The sequence below is a fragment of the Notamacropus eugenii genome, chromosome 2, assembly GCF_028372415.1.
Source record: "Notamacropus eugenii isolate mMacEug1 chromosome 2, mMacEug1.pri_v2, whole genome shotgun sequence".
NCBI classification, from domain to species: Eukaryota; Metazoa; Chordata; class Mammalia; order Diprotodontia; family Macropodidae; genus Notamacropus; species Notamacropus eugenii.
This window is the reverse complement of record NC_092873.1, coordinates 232,257,272-232,278,074: the sequence shown is the minus strand read 5'-3', so window position 1 is coordinate 232,278,074 and position 20,803 is coordinate 232,257,272. Positions and strand designations below refer to the sequence as shown.

Below are 20,803 nucleotides of genomic sequence, written 5' to 3'. Positions count from 1 at the left end.
TGAGATAATAAGAGACAACCTTAATATGATAGGAAATGCAGGCCTACTAATTATTGTCCTAAGGGTTGATCCAGTTTTAAATACTTCTTTTTTAAAACTGAAAGCATAGCTGGAAATGTTGAGATTTTTAGAGAGCAAAAAAAAAATGAATGCTAAACCAAGCAAACATACCTAAGAGGTCACTGGTAAAGCACAGTGTTATGCAGGTTGAAAGGATTATGTTTTAAGTGTCTAACCTCATTTCACAAGAGGAACCCTCAAAGAAGGTTTCATCTATTTAATTAAGAGAATATTTGCTTAAATGAACCATTCAGCCAACTAGCTTCTAGAAGTTTTGCATATCTTCTTTTAAAAACTGTACAGTCAGTGCCTCAGGTGGGCTGGAGGGAGAAGGAGTGGGCTTCTGTTCTTTTGGAAATTTTAATTCTCTTCCTCCACTTCTGAGCAGGTGCAGACAAGCTCTATGGAGTCACTCCTGCCTGTTCCTCCTGCTTGATCCTCTTACCTTTCCTCTGGGTTTCCTTTTTCCTTTCCTCTTTTCTCTTCTCTTTACTTTTTCTTTTCCTTTTTCTCCCCAACTTCCTGCTTGAGGGGTTAAAAAATCTGTACCTGCAATTCCTTTCTTGATTCCTAATAAGTTCAGCATTTTGCCAGTGATGGTATTTTTGGTAAAGTCATGGCAAATGTAAACCTCATATTAATGTCTTCAGTTTATATTTGACTTTTTTTGAAGTGAGTCATACTCATCTGGAAAACCACAGCTGAAAAGTATTTTTAAGGCTTTTGATAGCAATCATTCTATTACATGCTGTCATATTAGTTAATATTATTATGGTCTTCAGAAATCTCTAGAGAATCTGACAAGTGGAACACCAAAGATTGGATTTTTTTTTTCAAAATAGGATTCATGTATATTTAACCAAGGAACCAAGGTTATATCCATTGGAGGAAGGCATAGCAGAAGGGGCACTCATTTTGGAGCAAACAACTGAATTCTGATTCAGAATGGTTACCTGTGTAGCCTTGAGCAAAACACAGTATCTTTGGTTTCCTCATCTGTATGCTAAAGAGGTGGGACTAGGTAATCTCTAGAAAATCTTTTTCAAGCTCTAAAAGTTGGAAGGGAGCCAGGTTTCATAGTGGGCAAGATTATGGGGAAGATATGGGGGAAATGAGTTCAAATTCTGCCTCAGACACTTATTAGCAGTGTATCCCTGGGCAAGCCATTTACTTTTTTTTCTCAGCCTTAGTTTCTTCACCTGTATAATGGGAATTATAGTAACATCTAAGGATATAGATGTACAATACTTTGAAGAAGTGGTATATACATACTAGCTGTTAAAAACTATTGGCTCATGAACCTGTAACTCTACAAGATATTCTTTAAACAGACTTGTTATCATGAACTCAATAAACACTGACAGACAAGAATATTTCAATACACAAAGGACAACAAAAATGGGGATTATATACGAAATTATGAACTTCTGCTATGTCTAGTTGCAAGTACCATACCCTTGTAGAAATAATAAGATGTTTCATATGACAGGAAATTCAGCCCTATTAATTACTGTCCTAAGGGTTGACCCTCTTTTTAAATACCTTTTTTTAACTGTAAAGTTATTTTTGAGCTAAGACATTTTCCATACTATGTATAGCTTGTTTCATTTTGGTATAATTCAAATTTGGTAAATTCACTTCCTTTCTTATCTATGTCCCTTCTACAGAGCGTTCTTAAGTTGTGGAATGTCTCTCTTTGGTGACATTTATTAATAGAGTTCACTTCTATCATTTTTATAAGCAGAAACAGGACAGCTGGGACTTTGTTGCTGCCCATCTTTTAATTTCTATTTTATTAACTATATATATTGTCTCTAGAATATTTTCCTTTTGTCTGATAGAAAGCATTTTAATCTCCACAATTTCATTCAATGTAATTTCCTTCTAGTATTTTTTATTTGTAAACAGGCAAATGTTTAATTTCTTTCCATGTCCCTTTGAAATAATTTATTTCCTCATTTTTTTTTACAGCACAGTAATTTTGTATCAGTTTGTTGTACCACAATTTGTTCAACCATTTTCCAATTGATGAGAATCCCTTTAATTTCCAGTTTTTTGCCATCCTAGAAAGAGTGGTTATAAATAATTGTTGCACATATTGGATAGCTATAGATAATCAGGATTTCTTCTCTTGAGAATTGCCTGTTACTGTCTTTAGACCATTTATCTATATGTTTTTCTATAGATATAATTTATTTGTATCTTAGATGGAATACATTTTACTATTGTAAATAGCATTTGTCTATCATTTTTTTCTTGATTTTTGTTAGGGGTATGTTAAAATGCTAATGATTTGGGGGCTTTTCTTATACCCAACCCCTCTTTCCAATTTGTTACCTTATTTTCTAGATATAGTTATTTAATTAACAGAAATACTATATTAACCTATTTGTCATTTAATTTTTTCATGCATTATTGTCATAGCTAATATTTTTTAAATGATGTTAAAAAGAAGGGGTTTGTGTCTTTTTTTTTTTTTGGTTTGGAGCAAAGCCAGACTTCACAGAACTAACTTGTTCCCCTGAAGGTAGAAGGAGAAGCAAAATTCAATCATTCTAGAAAGAAACTGGAGCAGTAATTGTAAAAGTCTTTAAATATCAAACACAGAATTTTGTATTTTGCCCTTGAGGCCGTAGAGAACACTTCAAGCTTCTTAAGTAGGCCATACATATGTTTTAGGAATATCAGTTTGGCAGCTGTATGAAAAATGGATTCGAAAGTTAGACTTGAGGAAGACCAATTCCAAGGCTACTGAAATAGTTCTGGCGAAGGGCATTTACACCTGCACTAGGATGGTTGTAGTGTGAGTGGAAAGAAGGGAGTGGAAACTACCTATATTGTGGGGATAGAACCGACAAGACTTGGCAACTTGTAAGATGGGTTGTGTGTGAGTGAGTGAAAGTGAGATGTGGAAAATAACTCCAAGGTTGCTAAGCTGAGTGAATGAAAACAGAAATTAGGAGGGAAGTGTATTTTGGAGAAAAGATAATGCATTTAGTTTCAAACAGTTGTTTGAGATGACTTTGAAATTCCAGTTGAAGATGGCCGACAGGCAGCTGAGGAAGAGGGCTAGAGATGAGTATGTTATCCATTTGACTACTTCTTCACAGTTCTTTCATTCTTATGATATTACTTCTGATATTATTTCAAGATGAGTTTTTTTCTGATACTTTTTCCCTTGCTTCTCTTGCTTACTAGTTTTTTTTTTTCAAAGATTTTACCCAGTGTAGTCTTGGTGAGCTTTAATTTTTCTTGTAAAAGTTTCTGGCAATTTTGTTTTATTTTTGGCATTTCTGGTAACATTTTCTAGGGTGCTAAGGAACCAGGCTCCTTTGTAACTTTTTATTTCATTATCTTCCTGTTATTCTTCAAAATACATCTAAAAACATCAGTTTCCTCATTTGTAAAATGAGGGAAGTACATGGCTTCTAAGGTTCCTTTCAGTTCTGATTTTTGATCTTAGCTTGTAATCTACGTAAAGAATAGGTTTCACTAGTAAACATCGTATGCATACAGTATTTGTAAAGCCAATAAAAGGCAGCTAGTTTTCCTTTCTACTGTATTATTACCTTGGTATTTCCAAAACAGTTGCAGCTTTGAACTATGCGTGGTTTACTCTTAACTTCCTAATAACTTGTGGTGGCTTGCTTTTTTTGACTTCTAGAACTTGGAGAGATTTTTGTTTTGTTTTAGTGTGAAAAAATAACTTTTATTGTAACCTGTATGTGCCATTTCAAATGAGTGTATAGATGGATTGAAGTTGTCTGAGAGAATTTAGCGAAATTTCTGAATGGCTAAAGATCCTTCAACCTGTCTATAAATGTATAATATCTGTAAAAACAGCCCAAAGCCAGATATCGTTTCTTTCAGATCTAATGCTATGCAATCCTGGGGTCTGCCTTTCAAATGTAATTTTAATGGTATTGGTGTTATGTGACTTTGTATGCCATTCTGAACTTTAAACTTTCATCTACATAATTGTAACATTCTTTGAAGAAATTAAAAATATTAGATTGTCTCTGTCATGCTTTTTATTTTACTTTGTTAAAACAGAAATTTTGGGAATTGTTATTGTTTGCACCTTTTCTGTAATTCCAGTAGTTACAGAAATTTAAACCTTAGAGCTGAAAGATCCTTAAGTAATTATCTAGTCCAGCCATCTGCCTATTCCTATTTTAACATATGAGGCAATTGTTGTTCAGAGAGTTGAGGTGATTTGTTTAAAGTCACCCCTCTAGTACCTATCATCTCCTGACTCCTAGTATGTAGCCTTCTTTTATTGGTTTCCTAAGGGATAATTATTGTATTGCATATCACTGCAATTAATCTGGCAAAAATTACTTCTGCCAACTTTCTTTATCCCTTCCTCCATAGGTTTCCTTTCCCCCATCCCTGCCCCTACTAGAAGAGCCTTAGATTATTAATGACTAATATGGGAGAAGAGTAGTAGAGGGGGAAGAATAGAGATAGGGAAAAGGGAATAATATGTCCTTTGATACTGAAGAATGAATTAGATTTCTAAGGGAAAATAAAGGAAAAAAAAGAAAAAAACAAAATTGAACTCTAAAGGAATCTGCAAAAGCAATAATTAAACTGTGTTTCAGTCCTTAAATGTTTAATTTTTGTAAGACCTTAGTTTGAATATTCTTGGAAGGTTTTAGAGCAAAATTTTTGTTGAGAGGAAAAATTTTGGTTCTTTTAACCAAAGACAAAAGTTTGAGTGACATTTCCACATAGATTTTTCCTTTTTTTAATGAAAATCCACCCCAGATTTTTTTTTTAGTCATATCTTAGCTTGTGAGCTTCACAGTAACACACGAAATATGGTCCTTTAAACTTGTTCAAGAAAAGGATATTTAAAAGAACTGTTCTCTCCCTGTCCCTCCCTCAGATGATTTATGTTTCTTTTATGTGTGTTACTGAGGAAAAAATATTTTATTGATATTTACTCACCTAAAATATTGTATATATATTCAAGTGTTGGGGTTTGTTTGCTTTTTTTTTTTTTTTTTTTACATCTAGCCGAGTAATTTTTTTGAATTAGGGGTTTTTTTAAAACCATTATTAGTCTCCTTCAGACCAAATTATACTAACTCCTTCACTATTGGCTGCCTTAATTCTAAATGTTGTATATCTTAGTAAGCTGTAAATACTTTGGATGTTGATCTGGCAATAGATTCTCGGCTAAGAATAAGCATAAGTAATTTAGGATTGAGATTCATCACTAGAAGATTAGCCATCCAGTAGGGGATTTTTGGAGTGTTTTGGGCCACAACAATTCTTGAAGATTTTCTCGGGCTTTGATATATAGGTGAAGGGAGTAACTACATCAGTGAAGTAAAAGTTCTGTGAAATCTGGAGAAAACAACCAGCTTAGTAGTCAGTGCTTCTTGGGTCCCTATAAATGTGTTAACCTAGTGAGGTTTTAGGCAGTTTACTTAACTTTTCTTAATTCCATACCTCATCATCATGGCACTTCAAGAGCATTTTGGTTGTAAGTTATTTTTAGTGTATTAAATCAATTGTAATAACTAGAGGTTTGATTTATATTGATCCTATGTATTTGGTTCTCAAGACTTGAAGGGTAACCTTCAGAAGTCATGTAATTTTTTTTCCCTTCTCAGGAAGATAAAAATACTGTGTTGACCATTCTCACTTTCCACAATTACTCTGCCATAAGAGTATTATGATATACACATTTTTTTTGCACAGGTAGAAGAGTGTATAGAATAAAGCAAAATATAAAGTAGTTACACAGAAGAAAGAAAAGGAAATAGATTAAAAATGGTTTGTATAAGAGAGAGTACAGGAAAATATGAGCAAAGTAAAAGAGGAAGATAAAGGCCATTTAAAAATGCTCTAAAGGAGAAAGAAAAACAATTCATTCTCTCCACACCCTCCCCCCCCAATCCTTTCAAATAAAAATAGAAACTTAATTAGCAAGTGCTGAAACAAAAAGAATTGAAAGATGATAGATAGACATCACGTAGCTTTGGATGTATCAGAAAGCATTTGCTTTCATCTTAAAATACTTTGCACAGAATCGTAGTATTGGAATTACCCAAAATTAGAGGAAGAAGCTGCTCTCAAAATTTTTTGAATGGCAAATGATGGTATCAGATTATGTGAATTTTAAAACAGGAAATAAGTGATTAGCTATCTCTTTCGAAAGGTCATGATTAGCATTAATTTTCAAGGCTCTTTCCTTCTGCTATTTGTTAAATTGGGTTCCTTCACCATCTGAATCTATAAACTTTGATTATGAGACTATTTTATGTCTGAGATAGATCAGTGTATTTTAAGTGAAATTATATTTCTAAGTACAATTTTATTTTAAAGTAATGAAAAGTTTCTTTAAAATGTGAGTGGCTTTGAAGTTTTAACTTTTCATTATAAGAACCGTCAACTTCCAGTTGTTTACATGTTGATGATCTTTAGTGTAGATTATCCATATATGGTCTAGAAGATGTTTCGTAACATCAAAACATGACCTCTGTGCAGGACTTCAAGGAGCCGTGATATCTAGTGTTGACCTGAAAACTTTGTTAAGAAAAGGCAACATGGCTAAATGCATACATTTTATTATTTAATTAATTAATTGATCAATTCCCCGTAAAGAAAACAGTTACATAGCGCTATGGAGTCAGAGGTGACTCTGACTACCTAGTACAGAAATCATCTGTCTTAAGTACATTTTGCCGTGAGAAAGAAACTCTTCTAATTAAGCAAATCATAAATTCAGTAAGACAGGACAATTAACAAAGCAATGTCAGTCAGGTCTTGAGATTCCAAGCTGGGTAAACATGTGTCCCAGGTGGTAAGGAAATCCCACCACTAGTAAGTGGCAGGCTTCCTGCTTCAAACAGATAACTGATGCAGGAAAGGGCAAACAATGTTCAATAGAAACCCAGGATGCCTATTTTTTCTTTACCATTAATATCCCATAACATAGTATGTGTCCATTATTCAAGATATGTCATAACATAGTATGTGTCTATAGATAATAAGATACAAAGGAAAGACCCATTATTCAACATAGTATGTGTCTATAGATAATAAGATACAAAAGACTCATTATTCAATATGTGTCATAGGTTAAAGGTCTCCTTAAGGAGTGTAGAGTTGGCCTTGGCTGGCTTTTGCTGACATAGGAAGAGGCACTCTCTGAGTTTACTTCAGAGAGAACAAAGAGATTATTCCAAAATTTTATATTAAACATTATCATTAGCAACCCTTGTCTATCTTGGAAACTCCTAGAGTCATCTTTACTGCTACATTAATCCTAAGAGAGCAATAACAATGATTTCTTCCCCCCCACATACACACTTTTCATCATTCTTATCCATGCTTCCTTCCTCCATATTCCATCATGTATGACTAATAAGGTTGACTAGTCAGATGACTGGCTTAGTGGGAAAAACAGTGTTTGTGAGTCAGTTTGAGATTTAGAAAAATATGTACACCTGCAGAAACCAGTAAAGATCTAGGTGGTAGGGTATCTCCATGCTAATGAAAATATAGCTTTTATTAGGTGATCATTTAAATTTATTTGATGATCATTTATATTTTTCTTGATTTTTACAATTTTGTTTCAACTTTTAGCAGTTATGAGAGAACAGTACTTCACTAAACTTGCAAATTTCTTTGATATTACCAAAAATTATAATGAATTTGGGAGGTGTACCTCACCTGTATAGAAAAGTTATGTTGCCAAAAAATATTTTTATAAATTACCTATCTTGACTTTATATTGATGGGGTAACTAGGTGGCATAGTGGATAGAATGCTGGACTTGGAATGAGGAAGCCCTCAGTTTAAAACCTGCCTCTGACTAGCTGTATGGTCCTGGGTACACCCTAAGTCAAACCTTAATCCTAAATTCTTGCCTCTTTCAGATTCAGTTTTCTTATTAGAAAAAAGAGAATAATGATAACACTTACCTTAGAAGATTGTAAGAAACAAATGAAATATATATGTAAAGTACCATTATGTTAGCTGTTATTATTTGTGGTAAAATTGGAAATGTTTCTCTTGGTAAAAATTTGACGCTAAAGCAATACAATAACACCTCAAAGTATGGTTATTTCTAAAGAACCTTTGGAGTCCTCACTGTGGCAACTTTGTAGGAGTGGCTGTAGTAGCTGTGCATTATATATTCAGTCTTCCTTCCCATTAGTTTCAAGTTCTCAAGCTCTAGTTCTTGTAGAATCCATAGACAGAATTAGAAAGGACATAACCTCCAGGGAATGTTTAGCTTGGAAAAGAGAACACTTTAGAAAATATAACTGTTATTTTCATATATTTGAAGAATTATTGTGTTCAAGAGAAATTAGAATTGTACTGCTTGGCCTCAGAGGGCAAAATTTGTGGGTGTTGCAAATGACAAATTTAAGCATAATGTAAAGAAAAACTTTTTAGGAATTAAAACTAAATGAATAAAGGGCTGTGTAGACATGGTAGGAATCCTCTTCACTTAAAGGTTTTAGGCAGAGGTTGGCTGGTGACTTGTCAGAAATGATGTAGAAGGGGTTCTTATTCAAGACTAAATCACCACTGAAGTTCTTTTCCAAATCTGAAATTCTATGATTCTCTGACTTCCAAGGTTATAAAGTCTAACATTACCCCAGTCATTTCTCCCTCCTTTGTTTAATTTTTACCACTTGGCCTTGGTCAGCCTTGCTCATATTTGGTTTCTTCCTGTATCTACTTTCTTGATTTGAACACTTTGGCATCTGTAGTACCTGTTACCCACCCCATGACCTCCAGGCTCACACCATCATTGGAAATAATTCCTGAATACCAGGTTGGTGCCATGGTTGCTCTTGCTACTTATTTCCTTGCCTTTTTAGTACTTTTGCTCCATTAGGACATTTATAAACTTTTTGGTTTCAAAGTTTTAACAGAAAAATGATCTCTTTTTTTGATGAATTACTACCGGTAATTAAATTAATAGAGGTCAATTGGTACACCTTAGATTTTATTTTTCTTTGAGCTTAATAGCATGGAACTCTAAAGCAGTAATTCTAGATTTGTTTTCCTTTAAGTCTTGTTATATAGATTGTTCCTAAACTCTTGTCTCTTTTGTGCTAACTCCGTTTTCCATATATCTCCATTTTAAAGATTTTTTATTGTTAATTTATTTATTTTTAGTTTTCAGGTTTTGAATTTTTTCCCCCTCCTTCCCCAAAATGGCCTACAATCTGATATAGGCTTTACATATACCTTCCTCTTAGGCATATTTTCACATTAGTCATGTTGTATAGAAGAATTATAATGAATGGGAGAAACCATGAAAAAGAAAAAACCAAAAAGAAAAGAAAATAGTTTGCTTTGCTCTGCATTTAGACTCCGTAGTTCTTTCTCTGGATGTGGATGGCATTTTCTGTCTTGAGTCCTTTGGAATTGTTTTAGGTCCTTGCATTGCTGAGAAGGGCTAAGTCTATCAAAATCAGTCATCTGTGACTGTTACTGTGTACAGTGTGCTCCTGTTTCTGCTCACTTCACTCAGCATCAATTCATATAAATCTTTCCTGGTTTTTCTAAAGTCCGCCTATTCATCATTTCTTATATACCACAATAGCATTCCATTACATTCATATATCACAACTTATTCAGCTATTCCCCAATTGATGGACATCTTCTTAATTTCCAGTTCTTGGTCACTACAAAGAGAGCTGCTATAAATATTTTTGTACATGTGGGGCCTTTTCCCATTTTTATGATCTCATTAGGATACAGCTCTAGAAGCCATATATCCCCATTTTGACCTCTATTTTATTTACATAGCTCTTAGATGTTCCAGCTTTCTTTCTCTATGGACCTCTAAGCCTTTTAGCTTACTGAAATGAAGCTTCATAAACGGGCAGAAATACTAAGGGGGTAATAGAAGAGGAACAAGACAGTCAGTATTGGTTAAGATATTAAGTGCGTAAGATTCAGTTGCAAAGGGAAGTATGGGGATTGATTTCTTTTTTTTTTTATTTTTTTTATTTTTTTAATGTTTAACAATCACTGCCATACAATTGCGATTTTATCCCTCCCCACCCACCCCCCACTACCCCCCTCCCTCCCCACGACTGCATACAATTCTGTATAGATTCTACATATACTTTCCTATTGAGTATATTTTCACTATAGTCATGCTATGTAGTCAGACTAAGATAAATGAAAGAATCCGTATAACAAATCAGAACATGATACACAAACAGATACACATACACAAACATGATCTGCTACATTATGTGAGTGACTTCCATATTTCTCTCTCTGAGTGTGGAAGGCATTTTGCCTTGAGGTCCACCATTGGGATTTTTTTTTTTTTTTCAGAAGTTCTTGTGTTATTACAAAAATCTAAGTCTACCAGAAAAAGCTCTCACACACTGTGGTTGTTGCTGTGCATAAAGTTCTCCTGGTTCTGCTCCTTTCACTCAGCATCAGGTCATATAAGTCCTTCCAGGCCTCTCTGAAGTCTTCTTGTTCATCATTTCTTATGGCACAATAGTACTCCATTACATTCATATACCATAATTTATTCAGCCATTCCCCAATTGATGGACATCCCCTTGACTTCCAGTTTTTGGCAACTACATAGAGTGCTGCTATAAATATTTTTGTACATGTGGGACCCTTTCCCATTTTTATGATCTCTTGGGGATATAGTCCTAGTAGCGATATTGCTGGGTCAAAGGGTATGCACATTTTTGTAGCCTTTTGGGCATAGTTCCAAATTGCTCTCCAGAATGGTTGGATGCGCTCACAGCTCCACCAACAATGAATTAGTGTTCCAACTCTCCCACATCCTCTCCAGCATTTATCATTTTCTTGTTCTGTCATGTTTGCCAATCTTATAGGTGTGATGTGGTACCTCAGAGTTGTTTTGATTTGCATCTCTCTAACCAATAGTGATTTAGAGCATTTTTTCATATGATTATAGATAGCTTTAATTTCTTCCTCTGAAAATTGCCTGTTCATATCCTTTGACCATTTATCAATTGGGGAATGACTTGTATGATTATACATTTGGGTCAGTTCTCTATATATTCTAGAAATGAGGCCTTTATCCCCGAGCTTAGCTGTAAAAATTTTTTCCCAATTTACTACATCCCTCCGGATTTTGGTTGCATTGGGTTTGGTTGTGCAAAAACTTCTCAGTTTAATGTACTCAAAGTTATCCATTTTGCATTTCATAATGCATTCTATCTCTCCTTTAGTAAAGAATTCTTCCCTTCTCCATAGATCTGATAAATACACTATTCCTTGCTTCTCCAGTTTATTCATGGTATCAATCTTTATACCTAAATCATGTACCCATTTGGACTTTATTCTTGTGTACGGTGTCAGGTATGGGTCTATGCCTAATTTCCGCCACACTGTTATCCAGTTTTCCCAGCAATTTTTGTCAAACAATGAGTTCTTATCCCAGAAGCTGGGGTCCTTGGGTTTATCAAACAGAAGGTTGCTATATTCCTTGCCTACTGCATCTTGAGTGCCAAGTCTATTCCACTTGTCTACCTCTCTGTTTCTTAGCCAATACCAAGTGGTTTTGATAATTGCTGCTTTATAGTACAGTTTAAGGTCTGGTAGCGCTAGGCCACCTTCCCAAGCATTTCTTTTCATTAGTCCCTTTGATATTCTGGACCTTTTGTTTTTCCAAATGAATTTTGATATTGTTTTATCCAGCTCTAGAAAGTAATTGTCTGATAGTTTAATTGGTATGGCACTAAATAAGTATATTAATTTGGGTAGAATTGTCATTTTTATTATATTAGCACGGCCTACCCATGAGCAACTAATGTTTTTCCACTTACTTAAATCTGACTATTTGTGCAAAAAGTGTCTTGTAATTGTGTTCATATAGTCCCTGGGTTTGTTTTGGCAGGTAGACTCCTAAGTATTTTATACTGTCTACCCTAACTTTAAATGGGATTTCTCTTTCTATCTCTTGCTGTTGAACTTTGTTGCTAATATATAGGAATGCAGAGGATTTGTGTGGGTTTATTTTGTACCCTGCAACTTTGCCAAAGTTGTTTATTAATTCAAGTAATTTTTTACTTGAATCTCTGGGATTCTCTAGGTAAATCATCATATCATCTGCAAAGAGTGATAACTTAGTTTCTTCTTTGGCTATTCTAATTCCTTGAATATCTTTATCTTGTCTAATTGCTACAGCTAACATTTCTAGTACCATATTGAATAATAGTGGTGATAATGGACAACCTTGTTTCACCCCTGATCTTATTGGGAATGCATCTAGCTTATCCCCATTGCATATAATGCTTGCTGAAGGTTTTAGATAGATACTGCTTATTATTTTATGGAAAGTTCCCTTTATTCCTACGTTCTCCAATGTTTTTAGTAGGAATGGATGTTGTATTTTGTCAAAAGCTTTTTCTGCATCTATTGAGATAATCATGTGGTTTTTGTTAGCTTTGTTGTTGATGTGATCGATAATGCTAATAGTTTTCCTAATATTGAACCAGCCCTGTAGTCCTGGTATGAATCCTACCTGATCATAATGTATTAATCTCGTGATAAGATGCTGTATTCGTTTTGCTAAAATCTTATTTAAAATTTTTGCATCTATATTCATTAGGGAAATTGGTCTATAATTTTCTTTCTCTGTTTTGTCTCTTCCTGGTTTGGGTATCAAAACCATATTTGTATCATAGAAAGAATTTGGGAGGACTCCTTCTTCCCCAATTTTCAAGAATAGTGTATGTAGTATTGGAATTAACTGTTCTTTAAATGTTTGATAGAATTCACTTGTGAATCCATCTGGCCCTGGAGATTTTTTCCTAGGGAGTTCATTGATGGCTTGTTCAATTTCTTTTTCTGAGATGGGGTTGTTTAAGTATTCAACTTCCTCTTCTGTTAATCTGGGCAATTTGTATTTTTTAAAATATTCATCCATCTCGTTTAGATTGTCGAATTTGTGGGCATAAAGTTGGGCAAAGTAGTTTCTAATTATTGTTTTAATTTCCTCCTCATTGGAGGTGAGTTCACCCCTTTCATTTTTAATGTTAGTAATTTGGTTTTCTTCTTCTTTTTTTTGATCAGATTAACCAAAGGTTTATCAATTTTATTAGTTTTTTCATAAAACCAACTATTGGTTTTATTTATTAATTCAATAGTTTTCTTTATTTCAATTTTATTAATCTCTCCTTTGGTTTTCAGTATTTCTAATTTGGTATTTACTTGGGGATTTTCAATTTGTTCTTTTTCTAGCTTTTTCAACTGCAAGCCTAAGTCATTGATCTCCTCTTTCTCTATTTTATTTATGTAAGCATTCAGAGATATAAAACTTCCCCTAATAACTGCTTTTGCAGTGTCCCGTAAGTTTTGGTACGTTGTCTCACTGTTGTCATTCTCTTGAATGAAGTTGTTGATTGTTTCTATGATTTCTTCTTTAACCCAATCCTTCTTTAGAATTAGATTATTTAGTTTCCAATTGATTTTTGGTTTCTCTTTCCATGGCCTTTTATTACATGTAATTTTTAATGCATTATGATCTGAAAAGGATGCATTGATTATCTCTACCTTTCTGCACTGGATTGTGAGATTTTTATGTCCTAGTACATGGTCAATTTTTGTAAATGTTCCATGTACCGCTGAGAAAAAGGTATATTCCTTTCTATTCCCATTTAATTTTCTCCAAAGATCTATCATATCTACCTTATCCAGAGTTTTATTTACCTCCTTAACCTCTTTCTTGTTTATTTTAAGGTTGGATTTATCTAGTTCAGAGAGGGGGAGGTTGAGGTCCCCCACTAGTATAGTTTTGCTATCAATTTCTTCCTTCAACTCCCCCAACCTCTCCTCTAAGAATCTGGATGCTATACCACTTGGAGCATACATGTTTAGTAATGATATTGCTTCATTGTCTATGGTGCCTTTTAGTAGGATATAGTTTCCCTCCTTATCCCTTTTGATTAGATCTATTTCTGCTTTTGCTTTGTCTGAGATTAGGATTGCTACTCCTGCCTTTCTTACATGAGCTGAAGCACAATATATTCTGCTCCATCCTTTGACCTTTATCCTATGTGTATCCCCCTGTTTCAAATGTGTTTCTTGGATTGATTTCTTTACCTACTGTATTGTCATTGTGTGGACCCATTCTTCAGCCTGTTTAGAAGCCTCCTGGCTAAACATCTCTATCTGGTGGCTGCCCACATAGTACCCAAAATTACTCAGCATAGATTCCTGATATACTGTGTTTGAGAGCCTTCCTTTTTATAAACCAGTCATCTTCCTATTTTATTTTTCCTTTCTGTCGATTGACTTTCATGGAATGGAGAGTGAAATGGAGGAGATCCAAGGTAGATTCCAAACCTATACATGGCATTACTCATAAAAGTCTATGATTGAGAGATCTTGGGTGAATGAGGACAAAGGCTATGACTTTGCATCCTTCCCTTTGCACAGAATAAAGCAGCTAGATATATTTTAAGAGACCTGGCTTTTTAAAATGGAGCAGAATCTGTTTGGAGGGTGTGGGGCTTATTAATTAAACTACTTACTACTCTGGAATTGCCTTTCTGGAGAGAAAGACCTCATTTGTATCAGATTCTGTTGGAGGAGCTATCCGTGGTGCTTATGTCAGATATTGGCCTTCATCCACTCCTTTTACTGCTGGCTTGGATCTCCTGTGACTAACCAGGTTCAACTGTCCTAAGAACAGTAATACATTTTGAGGAAGGAAGAAATGTAATCCATTTTGGAGCAATCAAATTAATGTCTGAGAACATGATGTATCTAAAATTCAAAACAGTTCTACAGTTCATCAGCATTAGATATAGGAATTTCAACTATGTAAACTAACAAGATTTGGAATCCAGGAAATTAATTTCATGCTAAAAAATGAGAGCACAAATTTTAATCCAAGTTCAGGTTACTATCTTAAACTCTTATTCTTATGTACTTCAGGGAGAAACTGGATTTGTGAGTTCATCCTGCAGCGATTGATGACTTGTGTATGTTTTAAGCCAGGAGGCAACCATGCCGTAGAATGAAAATCAAAAAATGGAACCTTTACACAAGAACTCCAAGGTAAAGTGTGGAAATTCTCTTCCTCAATGAGGAATCTGATCTAAGAACTTAATTTTTGCCAGGAGCTTGATTTTTTTCCACTTAATTCACATATGCTGTCTGAAAAACTTTGGACCTTCTGGGCTTAAAATTTACTGGCATAATAATTAGCTTCTGCTAATAGTGCAAAATGTGTTTTGTATAGGTGTGTGCTTCTGTGTTTTTATGACATGTGTATCTGCTTCAAGGAGTATGTGAGAAGAGGATTATTTGGGGAGTTTGTATCTAGTTAGGGAGTAGCACATTTCTCTTGAGACTAATAGAGATCTCTCTCCCTCTCCCTCTCCATCTCCCTCTCCCTCTCCCTCTCCCTCTCCCTCTCCCTCTCCCTCTCCCTCTCCCTCTCCCTCTCCCTCTCCCTCCCTCTCCCTCTCCTTCTCCCTCTCCCTTCCTCCCCCTCTCTTCCCTTCTCTCCCTGTCTCTCTCTCTCTTTCCCTGTCTCTCTCTGTCTCTCTGATGCAGATGGATCTGGACAACTCAGTTAATGTAATAATTCCAGATCACTTGAAAAAAGTGCTTTAGATGATATGAAACTCCTATTTTATAACAACCTTCTGGGTTAGGTAGTAAAATATTATTATACCCATTTTACAGATTGGGAAATGGAGGCTGAGAGAGGCAATTACTTACTCATAGTTGCACAATTGGGTTGTAATTTCCAGAGCTGGAACTGAAAGTTTATTAATGTGTGTGTTCATAGGGCAAAATGTGCCCCAAGTATAAGAAGACTTTGCAGATTTCTGAATTCCTTTTCTGCTATGGAATCAGTTAGATGCTATCATCTTTTCTTAGCTCTGTAGAAAATAATAACAAAGCATTTTAACAAATCTTTTGAAATACAATTTGTGGTACTAATTTAAATTGTTTGTTGAAAGAAAGTGTACATTCTGCTTTTTTTATCCTAAATCTAATAAACTGCTCATATGTTCTGTAGTGCATGGACATACACACAGACACACACACACACACACACACACACACACACACACACACACCAATAAATATTTTATGTGATATTTTATGGCTTCGAAGCACTTCACATACATTTTCTCATTTGCTCCCAAGAACAACTCTGTGAAGTTGGTAGTGTGAGTGGGATTACTCTTATATAGATGAGGAAACTGACGATCAGTTTCAAGTTAAGTTACTTGCCTTAATACAGGAGCTAAGATTCAAGCCAGGCCTTTTGATTTTTTATCCAGGATTCTCGCTGTTATATCATGCTGCATTTGGTGGGGAGGTGTGTATGAGGGGATAATCACCAATGCTTGTAGAAAGTATATTAACCTTGCTAGTAGTCCCTAAACTGCATCCAACAACTTTGAATGATTTTTGAGTGATGATGGGGCAGCTAGCTGATTCCTTGGATGGAGCAATGGACCTGGAGTTAGGAAAATCTGATTTCCAATCCAGCCTCAAACACTTACTATCTGTGTAACCTTGAGCAAATGATGTAACCTCTGTATGCCTCAGTTTCCTCAACTGTGAAATGTGGATAATAATAGTACCTACATTTCAGGGTTCTTGTGAGGATCAAATGGGATAATATTTGAATAATGCTTACCACATAGTAGGTGCTATAAAAAACTCTTATTATTATTATTTTTATAACTGCCTGCGTCCTTTTGGTGGAAGAACTGGTTTAAAGGAATTTGAGGTACTTACTTGGTAAATTGTTGTAACTCTTAACCAGCCCTTATGTTATACATACATCTAAACACACTTAAATAATTGCACCTCCCCACGTATACTTAATAAACACTGCTGCTTTTTGGCAGCATATGTTAATTGTGAAATTAGGAGGTGTGTCAGAGAGAAGATACTATAGAAATAACTGGCAAATGTTTAGTTTTCCTTGAGAACAGGTAGGACTATATTAATTGTAATGACATGGAGAACCCACCCCCCCAAAATAACTAAGTCTTAAATTTTAGCTTTTCCCCCCTCCACTAGAATTTTAAAAGTGAGTAAAAAATTATTAAAATTATTAACATCATGTCATATGAATTTAAGTTTTCAGTAAATAGCTTAATTTTTACAGATCTGGTAATGCAATTTTCTACTGAAAGACCAAAGTGTTATAGACATTTGTGACCATCTTAAACCAGTAAAATATAAACTTCATGGATGTGGCTGAAACCTAATTGTGGCACCAAATGAGGCATTAAAATGAAGGATTATCTCAGTTCAGATATGTTTGAACAGATTAATTAAGAACTTGCCAGAACTACCTCATTTTCTGGTTGAAGCTTTAAATTTAAGACCTTAAATATAAGCCATTTCCAGCGTAGGAAAACTGAAATATAGTTGACTAAATGTACCTGGAAGTTGCATTCCATTTGCAGTTGTAGTCTCCACATGTGTGTTCTTATTTAAAATGCTTGTCAATCTATCACCCAATAGGAGGCTTGTGTAACACAGTGGCAAAGCATTGACTCTATAGTCTGAGATCCTAGGTTCAAATCCTTGACGCTTATTATTTCTTGTGCTTTTGGCAAATCATTTAACTTTCCTTAAATGAACCTTTCTTAAAAACCATAAAATGAAGAGATTGGTTGATTTGAACTCTGGAGCCCTTCTAGTACCAGATTTATGATTTTATAATTCTATGAAGCAAAGACATGAAGATATTGTGAAAGCTTATATATTTTATCCTAAGCAAACAATACCTCCCCAATATACACCAAGAGCTCTAGAGTGAAATTAATTGCTGTCATTATTATGTTATTTCAGTATTTCATATCTCCGGTAATAGAAAGCTGTTTCTTATGACTTACTTTAATTCCTCCTGATAAACACCTATTTCTTCCTGTTTTGTTTTATCTGTAAGCTAGGAAAGAGCTGATCAGCATCTTTTGGGGACTAGCCCTTTGCAAATTTACCTCCTTTGTGCAGCAAATGTATTCCTGAAAAATTGTGTGCAGATATATTTGTGTGTGTTTGAATAAAACCATAATCATGTGCCATTTGAAGGAATCTTATTGTAAAACCTTTTGTAAAGAGATTAACTTTTTAAAAATGTGAATAATCACTTCCTATTTCCACTGAAGTCCTCCCTGTTGTCTTTTCATGGCATAGAGGCGAACCTCAGTTCTTGAAGTTTCTGATAATAAGCTCAGGCAGGTCCTACCAACCTTGAAAGTCTTGAAGTATAGGCTTTGTATAGGCTTGTGACACTATATTGTGTCTGTCATCTGAAGATCAGCCTAACTAAATTCAGAAATACTCTGCCAGATTGGATACCAGTTGATATCTCTCTCCCTATATCTGTCTCCCTTCTTCCCTCTCTTCTTTTTCTGTTGTTCTCCTTCTCCTCCTCTCTCTGTCTCTATCTCTCTCATTATCTGCTGAGGATAAGGGAGGGCTTTGTATTCTGCATTGGTGTAGGGATTTCCTACACTGATGAAATTACAGATTTTTTTTTTGAAATGTTGAAAAATCATGTCCTAATTTTTCTCTTTATAAATCTATAGGGAGATCACTTAAATCAAGATACATTTGTTATGCTTGAAGTATATTAGATATCCCATCTAATTCTGTAAATTATATAGTGTCTGATTCCTTAATTTGTTTTCATTATTCCTTTCCTCCCCAGTCATTTAATTATATACATTTCTTTCTGCTCAACTTTTCCATAACAACTTTAATGCTATTCTGTATTTTAATTGACACATCAGTGTATTGTTGACTTTTATCTTCGACACTTTCATCATATTCTCTTACATTCTGTTCTTGTGCCTTGCACCTTCATGGTTAGTCTCTCGTCTCTAGATTCATGAGGTTATAAATAATCACAAGGGCTTATTATGGTAGAGAATGGACACAAAGAAGGATGTGTTTATTTCTTGAGAAGAGATATCAGTGAGGACATTAATGGAAGTTGCACAGAGCATACAAATTCAGTTCTAGTCTCAACTCCTTAAACTTAATTTTATCTAGAGAGTTTTTAGTATTGCAGACTGAATGAGCCTAGAGACAGAAGAAAGGATGCATTTGGAAATGAACAAAAATAAAGGTCAAAGTAAATGGTGGTAAAATGTCCACACAGCCCATAGATTTTTAAAAGCCCATAGAATTTTAGTTTCTACACAGTTTCATCATGAATATTATATCTTTTAAGTGTGGCAAGATATACACAATATTCCTCCCACATCAATTTGGAAACTTATTGCAGTGGTTGAAAGCAACCTTAATTATGTTATTCAGGAAACATAAATGGTTTCTCATTTAAAATAAATAAGAAGGGATTTCAAATATCTCTTCCTATTTAATCCTTGTTTACCGTTCCCATCACTATGGGATATACCTTCTCATCTCTATAATTCTGACTTCTTGCTTCTAAAGTGTCTTAGGCTATTCCATCCTTTAGGCCATCACCCTATTAATTGTTGTAAATCATCACTATGATTATAGCATTTTTCTGCTCAGAAACCCTCACTGACTTCTTTTTTCTTATGAATGAAGTTTAGCCCCTTAAGCTTGTTATTTGGGGCCTGCCCCACTGTGGCTCTAACCTACTTTTTCAGCTTTATTTTTTGCTATTACTCAGCAAAAGTCCATGTTACATCCAATTTAGAATACTGTACATTCTCCTGCTGCCTATTTTGCCCTGCTTCCTACTCAGTTTTGTGTGTGACATACTCTCTTACGAATGCCATTCCATCTGTCTTCAACTATAAAAAATACAATATGTCTTTTAAGATATGTCAAATTCCATTTGCTTTTTGAGCTTTGATTCCTTACTCCAGCCAGAAAGGATTCTTCTTTTCTCTGCAGTCTTCACTGCATGTAGTTTGTCTATAGCACTTATCACACATTGGCTTGTGTTGTATCTTTTGTATACCCATTTTTCTTTTTTTTTTGCCCTATTAGATTCTAAGTTCATTGAAAACAGGGATTATTGTACTTTGTACAGCCTATGACTTGGAGCAGTGCCATACCTTGAGTAGGTGCATAGTTAATATTTGTTAACACTTCTAAAGAAATCAAACAAACCATGGAGAAAGAACATTTTAGTAATACATTTTTCTTCTGTTAACAAAATTTCACATCATTGTTTCTGCTGTGGTGATTGTACTAGTCATCATAGACCTTCTTGTATGTAGTCACTTATTTGCTTTGAGTTTTCTGTCTGGATTAAGCCATTTGAATGGCTGAGCTAAACTATTGTAAATTTAGCCTATCACAACCAATATTTTAAAACAAATTGCAGATTAAAAAATAATTCAGATACCTCAGAATAGTTCACATTGTCTGACTTAAAAAGTTTTAGATTTTTTTTCTTAAAGAGGAAAACACTGAATTCCCCTAATATCCTGAACTAAACAGGCATATTTTAAGAAAACAGTATGGTAAGTTAGTACAGATTAAGAAGAAAAATTTTACATGTATAGTAATTATAATTTAATTATGACAACTTCTAAAATACTTGCTGGAAGTGAATACTGCTTAGGTTTTTAGTGAGTACATTCAAGATCCTATATTTCCCCTCATATCCCTACTTCAGGAATAAAAAAAAAAACCTAAGGCTTTGGAATTATACTTTTCTATTTCTTTTCTTTTAAATATGACATTAAATACTTAAATCAGTATTCTTTTCCATTTAGTTAAAGGGTTTGCAGGGATAACGGAAGTAAAGATACTTTATAGAAGTTGCCTT

General features: G+C 34.5%; 1 protein-coding gene across 6 annotated transcripts in view; it reads left to right on the top strand.

The window, feature by feature from the left end:
* Nucleotides 1-20,803, top strand: part of PLAGL1 (PLAG1 like zinc finger 1) — a 145,994-nt gene that overhangs the window by 23,642 nt on the left and 101,549 nt on the right. For 4 of the 6 annotated variants that reach the window (XM_072643506.1, XM_072643510.1, XM_072643505.1 and 1 more), the window contains exon 2: nucleotides 14,983-15,105. The exons of the other annotated variants lie outside the window; for them this stretch is intronic. The gene's annotated coding sequence lies outside the window, so the exon portion shown is untranslated. The remainder of the gene's footprint in view (nucleotides 1-14,982; nucleotides 15,106-20,803) is intronic. 6 annotated transcript variants of the gene reach the window in all.